This window comes from Salvelinus fontinalis, chromosome 16 (genome assembly GCF_029448725.1).
Source record: "Salvelinus fontinalis isolate EN_2023a chromosome 16, ASM2944872v1, whole genome shotgun sequence".
Classification (NCBI taxonomy): Eukaryota; Metazoa; Chordata; class Actinopteri; order Salmoniformes; family Salmonidae; genus Salvelinus; species Salvelinus fontinalis.
The window spans coordinates 1-11,782 of record NC_074680.1 but is presented as its reverse complement, the minus strand read 5'-3'; positions in this window follow the sequence as shown (position 1 = coordinate 11,782).

Sequence of the window (11,782 nt, the reverse complement as noted above, 5' to 3'; positions counted from 1 at the left end):
GAGATGTTCTGATGTGTATATATTTTCTTGTTTACCTTTACTAATCACAGTGTGATAATATTTAGTGGGGGTTGCGTCTGCCCATAAAGGCAGACTGGACATGTCTAGATAGTTATATGGCTGTTAGGCCAGTTTTTTCTGTTGTTCTCATGACCAGTACTTACATCTTCTGTTTGTTTTGAGGCTGGTGAAATGTTTGGGACAACATTTCGTTTTTGCAGGGGGGTGTTGTAAGGGGTCTTAGTTGTATTCCAGCCACTAGGGGGTACTCTGGTGAAGCCCATGGGAAATAAACTATATTTCTTTAAGTGAATTGGGAAAAGTAAGAATGAAAACTAAAGAAAGTCTGTAAACGGCTGTTACCTGTGCTGACATGATTAAAAGTGAATTAAACTGTACTTTTCACAATGTAGTTTATATGATAAGCTCATTGGAAGGGTAACATAAACAGATACATGTGCTGCCTTTCCAACTGATGTGAAGTTGGAAATATTCATATTTCCAACAAATATTCATTTGAAAAAGCAATAGACTTTCACATTGTAGGCCTGTTGTATAAATAATGTAATCATAATATATGCCATTTAGCAGATGCTTTCATCCAAAGCGATTTACAGTCATTTGCACATACATTTTACGTATGGGTTGCCCCGGGAATCGAACCCACAACCCTGGTGGTGGGATCGGCATTCTCTACACAGGATCATCATTTATAATGTAATGTGTTTATAACAGTGAATGACATTGATAATAAAAGTCTATAGCAGTGTAATAAGTGTTTATAGCAATGTACAGCACATCTACCAACGCACCGATGCGTTTCAAGAGTCTAGACTATTTTGTTTCAGAATCCTCAGACCCCTGACAGGGAGTAGCATAGGGGATAGTGCCATCTAGTGGAATGGAAATTAAACTATTATTCCAGATATTATTTAATAAAGAATATTGAAAACCTAAATTACTTTTCAGAGATCAGAGAAACGAAACAGAACGCATCTTGAAACAGGGAAATATACTACAATTTGTGATGTGTTCAAGTAAACGATGGACTTATAATTTGAAGCTTTTTGCTCGATTTGGAATGTCGCTGATTTCATGTAGCTCTCCTGCGCATCATTTACTAAACAAAATCCCGCAAACGTAAAAGCGCCAGAATTAAACATCGTGAGATTGTAACTATGTGTGAGAGTCAGAGATTTGAAAGCAGACGCTTTCATCCAAAACGATTTACAGTAATGCGTACATACATTTTACGTATGGGCGGCCCAGGGAAATTAGACTTTTTCTAAAGTTTTTCGAAGCAATTTCTTTACCTCTTTCTTTGTAATACTGTATGTATTCAATCATTTCGAATTGATCTCTTCCCAATGGGCACATACATCAATTACATTTTTATTCCATGTTAGTTCAACGTAATTTCATCGAAATTACATGGAAAAAACCTTGATGCAAAGTGGGTTTATTGTGTCACAGTGAATTTTATAATCTGCAGTCAATTTCATTATGTTTTCATGTGCCATGATTCTGACATTTGACATATGATCCTCATAGGATTAGGCTAAATAGTGTCAGTGGTGCAGTAAATGTAATCTCAATTCAATACGATGTGCATATACGGTACATATAGCCAATATAAATTCAAATTCAAATTCAAGCTGCTTTATTGGCATGAAAAACATTGTGTCAATATTGCCAAAGCAACAATGTATACAATATACATTGTAATACAATTAAAACAATGACAAATAATAATATAGAATGGCAGTAAATAATAATACAAAATTAAATATAAAAAATAGTAACAATAAAATGGTAACAGTCATGGGTAGCCATGTCTTTTTATGTCTGCCGGTTTCTATTGCCAATCGGTGGTCACTCAGCCTGTACTTGGTAAGGATCTGTCTCTGCTTCGAATCTCTGACAGAGTAGAGATATTCAGCCAATTCATATTCTCTGTTTAGGGTCAGATAGCAATTTAGTCGGCTTTGGGATTTTGTTTCGTTTTTCCAATGTTGTAAATATGAGTCCTTTGATTGGTTCATGATTTTGTTTATTGGAATTCTTTCTTTTGAAGCAGTGCCGGTGTCAGCTTGGTTGGTTAGGTCCAACACCAGCTGACTGAGAGGGCTCGTTTCTGGGCTCAGTTCTTGGGTTTGAAGTGCTTTAAATTGCAGACTCGAATTTGGACTTGAATTTAGATGTAGCCAAAATTTTAATGATCTTTTCTGTATTTTCATTATTACTGGAAAGCGGCCCAATTCCGCCCTACGTGCATTAGTTGGTGTATTTCTCTTGACTTGTAGGATTTTCCGACAGAATTCTGCATGTAGGGTTTCAATTGGATGTTTGTCCCACATTTTAAAGTCCAGTTTATTGAGTGGCCCCCAAACCTCACTTCCGTAAAGAGCTATTGGTAGGATTACACTGTCAAATATTTTGGTCCAAATTCTAATTGGTATGTTGATTTGGAATAATTTCAATTTTATTGCATACAATGCTCTGCGGGCTTCTTTGAGTGCATTCACTGCCATATTAAAGTTTCCCGATGCAGATATGGTCAGACCAAGGTAGGTGTAATTTTTTGTGTGTTCAACTATGGTGTTGTTCAGGGTGAATTTATATTTGTGTTTCTGACATCTGTTTTGTTTTTGGAAAATCATGATTTTAGTTTTTGGGAAATTTACTGCCAGGGCCCAATTATGGCAATATTGCTCTAGAATATTAATGTTCTGTTGAAGACCTTCTTTGGTTGGTGATAGAAGTACCAAGTCATCAGCATATAGCAGGTATTTCACCTCTATATTATTTCAATATAGGTATTTATATATATATATATATTTATATATATATATAAATATAGGTATTTCAATATAGCTATGAAACCCATGTTCAGTGACTGTAATCTGTGACGCAAGTGGCCGAATATGTTTGTGACGTTCCATGGAAACCACGGTATTGTTTAAAACTAGATTCTGATTGGCTTGCAGGTCATTCTACAACGTAAATTATAAATGAAAACGTGCTTTTATATAATTGTGACAGATTCACAATACCGAGCGTGTCTCAAACCGTACCGCGCTTTTATCTGCCTAAAGATATCTTCACCCACGACTGGATAGGCTTTTTAGATACGCTTGTCCAAGGTAAGGATATGAGTCAAACTATAGCCTACTTTTAATCTTTTAGTTCCGAACTCAAGAGAGAGATTAAAGTAGATGTCACACGTCCAGATTTGATGGATGACCCTATGTGGTCCTATGTGAGCCTATGTGACCGCTATGTGAACCTAAGGGGCTGCCTGTCAGGACATTCTGATGGTTAGGTGGGGGTCTTTGGGTAAGGGTCCAGTTGTCAGGTCAACCGGTAATGATTTATGACCCCAGCCTGATTTATGACCCTATGTAATGATTTATGACCCCCCTGATGGTTAGGTGGGGGTCTTTGGGTAAGGGTCCAGTTGTCAGGTCAACCGGTAATGATTTATGACCCCAGCCTGATTTATGACCCTATGTAATGATTTATGACCCTATGTCCTGTTGTAGCAGGCCTGCCCATATTTGGGCTTCCGGTCAGGACATCCTGGCCGGGGTGGGGGTCTTTGGGGTAAGTGTCAAGTTGTCAATGTCGTAAATCAGAAAAAGATCATGATTTATGAACCTATGTAGTGATTGATGCCCCAATGGTTTGTAGAAGGGGGGCATGCCCATATTTGGGCTTCCGGTCAGGACATTCTGATGGTTAGAGGGGGGCTTTTGGGTGGTAAGTGACCAGGTGTCATGTCAAACTGTTCCTGGATGTCTAGTGTTGGGGGGTTGTTAATGAACATTTCAAAGAGGCTGGCTTTGCAGAAGCCTTATAAACCCCCAAAACAATGCCTGTTTAAGACTGTACAAGATCTTAAGAATAACCATGGAATTTGGGATCGGTGGCAAAGCGGTGATGACTGTAACAACTGAAGCGGGTCCTCGGTTGGTTCATAGAGCACGGGCCAAGTATCAACCCGCAATATATGATGCTCCAAAAAAACGTTTTTTAAATGTGTATAGAAGCCAAATACCTCCATCAAATGCGCTGAAAGATCAAGTGTTGATGTCTAATGGACAGCTATGGGGGTATCGGTTTGATTACGTGGCCTGTAGAGTGACCCTCTATACGGTCGCTGAAGGAGAAGAATATACAGAACAGACTGTAGGCTTGGACTATGGTGTTGAAGACTGGTCGGTTTTTCGCAAGGTGGTGTGTCCTGAACTGCGCCTTATCACCAAGGGGTATAGTGTGTTCACGGGCCACGAGACCCGTTGGGAAGGTACCCCTGACTCCTCAGGACGTATATTTCACAGGGTGAAAATACAAAGACAGAATGGACGTCCCTGCGGCTTGGAGTTCTATATCGGCACCCAGGAAATCCGAAACCAAAACCTTCGGGAGGGGGGCCATACTGGGGATACCAGACTGCGTCTGCTTATCCCTTTTAAAAGTTGGGATGTAGTGGAATTGAACATGTTGAAGGCGTTGGATGATCTCTTTGTACAGAGCCAACAGAGGCAGAGCCTTGTGCATTTAAAGAAGTGCATAATATATACGAATCTTGAAGATTACGTTTCAAAAGAGCCTCAAGAAGATACAACTTCAGAAGAAAACTAAGTACGGGGAGTCTTTAACCACGCCCAGATACCCTAAGGCGGGGTTCTACAATAAATGCAAAAGCAGCCGGTTCTTCATTTCATCATAGACCATGGATATCCCTACCTTCTACGAGGACTCCGCTACGTCATGGGGCCCCGAAACTAAGGACTCAATGCCTCGCAGCCCTACACTCTACTCACCCCTGGCAAGACCCTCGACACCCCCTACATGTACCCAGCCTGAGGATGTGTTTGATGGGGTGGTCAGTACTATTTTTGTGGATACCATCAAGGCCTCTGTAGCTACACTTTTAGACTTGGTGATTGGCGACTATATAAGAGAAAAATGCATCGGCTGTGAGATCAATCACCCCAGCCAGCGTCGTCATCCTTGCCTATACGACCCTCCGAGATACTACTTTTTCAATCATTTTGAGGAGCTGGTGAAAAGACTGTGGTCCCGCAGGTTTATACCATCGCTGGTCAGCGCCCTGGAGTCTATGGGTCTTGTGCCGTCTATCCCTAGAGTTTACGGGGTAACCGAGGCCTTCCTACATGAACTGAAGGAGGCAATTTTCATCCACGAGAAACTCAAAGAAATCCGACACACCCTGGTGACCGACAACAAATACCGGGAAGCTGTGGTGGCTGATGTGGTGGTTTTCTGGCTCAATAAATCCCAAGAGACCGAGTGACATTTTGTTATTTAGAGCTATGGGTAACTATGTGTCTACGATGTTGGAGCGAATAAATACATTTTTTCTTTTGAGAGACCTTACAAATGTTATGCATCAGATTATTGAAAATAAAGTGAATAATGTATCGTTCTACACGACACACAATACCTGGGCTAATGTCGAGCGTTTGTTGAAAATGGAACAAATCATGAATCATGTACGACATACGGGTGGGAGTTTGCAATGGACACAAATGGTATCAAGAATTGTTGATGAGTCTGAAGAGCTAGAAGTAACTTTGGCTAAGATTTTGCATTATTTGTTTGAACCCCCATTTAATGTGAACGTGTATCATATTTGTTGTTTATATACTTATATATCCGACGTGTGTGTTTTAAAAATTCAGCGGCACAAACCTGTACATCTAAACCAGATATACAGGGTGTTGCATGATGTGATTGTTGAGAAAACTGGGACTTGTATCTTGCAACAAATCCTGAATTGGTTGTATACGTAATACTTGGTGTTAAAAAAATAAAAATTCTCAAACTGAAATGTTGTCGTTATTTGAAAGTTGCTCATTAACGTTATTGTCCCTCAGAGAGGCAAGAAGGATGGCTGAACAGCTGTTGAAAAACATTTATTATAATCCCTCTAACCCCGGGTCTTATGGTGGTAAAGAGCGTTTACAGAGAGCAATAGCCGAAGAAACAGGTAGCCTGTTAAGCGATGCTAAAGTGAGTGAGTGGTTATCAGAGCAGGATGCCTATACTCTCCATAAATCTGTAAGAAAACATTTTCCAAGAAATAGAGTTTTTTCTACGCATCCCTTATCCCAATTTCAGGCGGATCTATGCGACATGCAGGCCCTTGCCGATAAAAATGATGGAAATCGCTACATGCTAACGGTTATAGATATTTTCTCTAAAGTAGCCTTTGTAAGGGTTTTAAAAAATAAGAGCGGGGCCGAGGTAACCCGGGCCTTTGACTCGATCTTGAAGGCAGGAGGCGCACCCAATAAAGTGCAGACTGATGGAGGAAAAGAATTCTTCAATAAGACATTTCAGAAGCTGATGAATAAGTATAACATAATACATTTTGCTACAGGCTCGGATTTGAAAGCTTCGGTTGTGGAACGCTTTAATAGGACTTTGAAGGAGCGGATGTGGAGATATTTTACAGCTCACAACACACACCGATATCTCGATATAGTTCAGGATTTAGTAAAGGGGTACAATAACAATTATCATAAGAGTATAAGGATGAAACCGTCTGAGGTGTCTTCTGAAAACTCTTTTCAAGTCTTTAAAAATCTGTATGGTTTGTTCCCCGTTCGCCGTAAGAAAAAAATTAACTTTAAATTCAACGTGGGTGACTTGGTGCGTATATCTAAATTGAGGGGTGTTTTCGACAAAAAATACGAACAAGGTTTTAGCTCGGAGTTGTTTACCGTTACAGAATGTCTGCCACGCATACCCTCTGTCTACAAATTACAAGATTATGACGGGGATCTTATAGAGGGATCTTTTTATGAAAAGGAATTACAGAAGGTCCAGTTGGGTAAAGACAAAGTCTTTCACGTGGAGGAGATTCTAGATCAGAAGAGAGAAAAGGGTAAAAAATGGTTGCTGGTCCGCTGGAAAAACTGGCCCCAAAAGTTCAACAGTTGGGTATTGGAGCATGATGTGGTGGAGGCAACGGGGATTAATTTAAACCCACAGTCCTGATAACTAGCTCCTCATTCTCGTGTACACAGGAGTGCATCATGGAACACAGCGGCTTCTACCTGACTCTCCCCAGTAATGCGTCTGCACATATATATCGTAATAATCAGAGTTCGAATTATACAACCAATTTTCCAAAGCCTATAGAGTTATCCGAGGCTTGGGAAGTAGGTCTCAGCGAGATTACATACCCCCATAGTTGGTATAATATCAAAGATAAGGACCGTGATTTTTATTGCAAAAAGTTATCGGAACCTGCGAAACTTATTAAGCTTAAAAAAGGTTTCTATAGAACCGTCGACAGGATCGTCTCAGAGTTGAATGAACACCTAACCCTAAACAAGATGGAAATATTCCTATTCTACAATCCAATCCATAAAAGGATACAAATCTCAGGGCCTGCTAACGGGGGTATAAAGACCAGCGGTAATTTATCCTACATGTTGGGGATGGGTCCCAATAAATGGACGTATGTGAAAGATAAATTATTCCCATTCCCTGCCGATATCCATGCAGGCTTTTACAACATATTTGTGTATACCGACATCATAACCTATCAAAGGGTCGGAGACACATGTGTGCCCCTCCTGAGAACAGTTCATATAGACGGAAAGGATGGGGACATCGTCACTGTCAATTATGACAAGCCGCACTACGTACCCGTCAGCAAGAAATATATTGAAAACATTCTGGTTGAGCTTAAAACGGATCAGAACGAAAACATTGAATTTACTTATGGTAAAACTATTGTAAAACTACACTTTAGACCCACCAAAACCTCTCTACATATATAATATTTGGTATTATATTTATAAACATAATACCAAATAAAAGGGTTATGGAGCACCCTCAGCTCGACCCCAACCGTTATGTTTCATACTATGTGGATCAAGTTGGTAATGGACTACCAGGATATCATGGATCACCGACAATGTATGGTGCGGGGATAGGGGGTATATTTCGTAACCTCTTTAGGATGGTTTTACCGTTTATGAAGAGAGGCTTCAGCATAGCCAAACCACACTTAAAATCCGCGGCTAAAAATATAGTAAGTGAGGTTGTAGCAAATGCTATGACCCGCAGAGCGTCACCAGAGGTGGAGCATCAAGAAGGCTCTGGTCTTATGATATTGTCTCGAAGGCCTAAAAAGAGACCCCCAGGTTTAAGACGCAGGCCTGCACCTAAAAAGCGGAGGTTAACTGTTAAAAGAACCTCAGTAAGTCAAAGACGTGGTAAAGTGAGGAGGTCTGGACCAAAAAGAATACTAGGAAGTATTTTCTAAAAGAATAAGTGACATGGCTCTTTTACACCGAATGTCCTCTGAAGCTATAAAGACAGAACTCGATCTTTTCACGGCACCGTTAACGCAGCATTCAATAGACAGGTCCAGTTATGTGGAGATAGCCCCCCTCTCGGCTATTACAGATAACGGGCCTATCGAATTTTTCATACCAGGACACGGTGACAACTATCTGGACCTCAACAACACCTTGGTGCATTTACGTCTAAAAGTGACCAAAAGAGATGGGTCTAATATTGCAGGCGATGCCAAAGTGAGTCTCATTAATTACCCCTTGGCCACCATCTTCTCCCAAGTGGATGTGACTTTGGGTGAACGCCTAATCAGTCAAAGCAGCGCCACATACCCATATAGAGCCATCATGGAGTGTTTGCTAAACTACTCCGAAGACACTCTCAAAACACAATTTAGCGCCGGGTTGTTTAGCAAGGATACTGCAGGAGTCTCTATGGAATCGACAGACCCTTCCACGGGGGCGAACAAAGGCCTAGCGGCACGCGCTCGCTACTGCGCCGAATCTCGAGAGTTTCATTTGCTAGGCCCTATACACTCTGACATTTTCTTTCAAGAACGGTTGCTCCTAAATTCTGTTGATTTAAGATTAAAATTAACCAGGGCCAAGGATGAGTTTTGCCTGATGTCTCCCCAAGACGGGGATTTTAGTTTGAAAGTGTTGGGGGCCACCCTTTTTATAAAAAAAGTGTCTGTATCTCCGGCAGTACGCCTGGGTCACTCACATGCTTTGATGAAAGGAAATGCCCTTTACCCTCTCCAAAGAATTACCATGAAAACCTTTAGCATACCTGTGGGCAGTAGAATCTGCAGTCAAGAAAACCTATTTCTAGGCCCTTTACCTAGATATGTGGTTATAGGTCTGGTTGATCACGCCTCTAATACGGGGAGTTTAGATAAAAACCCCTTTAATTTTCAACACTTCAATGCAGAGTATGTAGCTCTCTGTCAGGACGGACGTCAGGTTCCTGCTAAGGCTTTCCAACCCCAATTTAACAACAACATATCTGTGCGAGAATTTTACAATCTATTCCTGGCCACAGGGAGGCATCTAAAAGATCTCTCTTTGCCTATTGACAGAAATGATTTTGCAGAGGGTTACACTTTGTATGCTTTCAATTTATCACCTGATGATGACACCTCAGGAAATCTGTCTGTGATGTCCCAAGGTAACCTCAGGCTGGAAATGCGTTTCCGTACACCTTTAACCTGTACAGTTAGCATGATTGTTTACGCATGCTCTGATTCAATCTTGGAAGTGAATGCCCGAAGACAGGTCTTAGTGGATTATTATTAAGGACCTTTGAGCAAAGACATGAATACCCAAGAGTTGGAAGGGCTCATGAGCCGCTTGATTGGAAAACAATTTTGTGGAGTGATGGCTTGTGATGAATTACCTATTGAGATATGGCCTGAGAGGCCTGCAATGTTTATTGTCAATACCCATCCTAAACACATGCCTGGTGAACATTGGCTAGCTATGACATTAGAACAGGAAGGTGGAAGAAAAATCTCAACTTTTTTTGATTCCTATGGCTTTCCCCCCGGTTTTTCACATTTCCCTAAATCTATTAAAGATTTTTTGACCCTAAACGGTTCAAAGATCTACTACAGCATCAAACAAGTGCAAGATAACCTTTCCACTACATGCGGTCACCACTGTGTATTTTACCTGTGCCAAAGAGCCCGGGGAGTTTCTTTTGAAGATGTTATGTTTCTTTATAAGGATGATTTAAGAAGTAATGATGACTTTGTATCTTGTTTTGTTAGAAAATATCAAAAGTGTTCAAATGTGTGTCGTTTAAGAACGCGTAATCAAGGCGTATGCTCACGTCATATGTTTCAAGAATGCCACAAATGTTAAATTGCTTATTTTTCAAATAAAACATTTTATTGAATTTAATCATAGTCATTCAAAAGTCATTTTCAAAAGTCATTTTCAAAAGTCTAACCACGCCGAGAGATCGGGATTAGGAAAAGGTCCTGAGACGTTCATGGGAGTAAATGAGTTAGCATCATCGCTTTCATAGGGGGGCGGTGTCGTTGGGGCATCTTTAGGGGTGCTGTATCTCGTTGAAGGCTTTTGTTTTAAAGCTTGAATCTGTTGACGAAGCTTATGGTTGGGTACACCCGAGAGGGGAATGTTCAGGATTGCCAGGGCCTTAAGAAACTGACGCCAGCCGGGAGGCCTTCGGTCATCAGCAACCTTGTGGGCAGCCGTGGTACTTTTAAGTAAGTCCACCATATGGGAACCCCTAACAACAGCGCCCTGAAGTATAAACTCTCCAGAATCGTTCCAAGCAGCTAATCCCTTTGAGTCTTTTATCTTGTTCATAATGTATTTAACATTCTTCCGGTTACGTAAAGGCACATGTGTCAGTAGGTCATGCATAACTTTATCTTCAAAAGGCATTTGAGCTTCACCAGACATAGGATCTTCACTAGGTAAGAGCGCCGGTACAGGCCTTACCGGGGCCTGGCTATCGTTAGGTTCGACATCTGTTAAAGGGTCCGGTAGGGAAAGTGTTAAATGGTTGCTCTCTCTCGCCCCTTGCTTTACCAGAGTCAAATATCTTTGCATTAGGTTTGTGTATTTTTGGATCTTATCATAAGGGTTCAATCCTTTTCGGTTCAAAACATCCTTCATGGCCGTATCCAAATCATTTTCAGCTGTTTGTCTGATATTTTCAGGACCCTGCATTTGATTTTTAAGTCTATCCAACTCTTGTTGTGGCACCAAGTACATTTTAGTGGCCATCACACCGCGTGTTCAACCCCCACGTCTGGCAGCAATAAGGCTGGTGATGAAGGGCACAGCTATACTGAGTAAAGGTATGAGAAAACCTCCAGACTGTTGTATACTATGTCTTTTCTTTTGAAGACTGGCCCTTTTATTGGCAAAGAGTTTGATCGCGGTCTTTTGTCTCTTTAATTTTTTCAATTGGTTCAGGGTGAGTGGAATGCGCCCTTTGAGAAGATTCAAAGCAATCTCACATAAGGCTAATATGAGATCTGAAGAACAACTACCCAAGATGGCCTTCCGTCCTTTAGCTGTAGACCCAACTAGCCTTGTCAAAAGGGGCAGGTTTCTTTTTAAACGCAGAGACATAGCGTTTACTTTTTAGGAAGGTATGCAGCAGGCCGCTCCCACGGAAACAGACCTGTACGTAGCCTAAGCTGTTCTGGAGTATTTGCTTTTAAATCCACGATTAAATAAGAAAATGGCTCTTTGGTAGCGTCCTCATAGCTCTCCATAAAGTATGATTTCCTTCCAGGGTACATCTGCTGAGCTAGAGTGCTAATTTGCAGTTTGTCTCTAGGATTTTTAAACAATACCATGTAGTTGGCATTCAAGCTAATGGTACGGCTATTTTTACCTTGGTGAAACACATTCTGGACCAAGTAAAGCACGGACAGGTTTCTATGATGAGTATATTGGGTAAA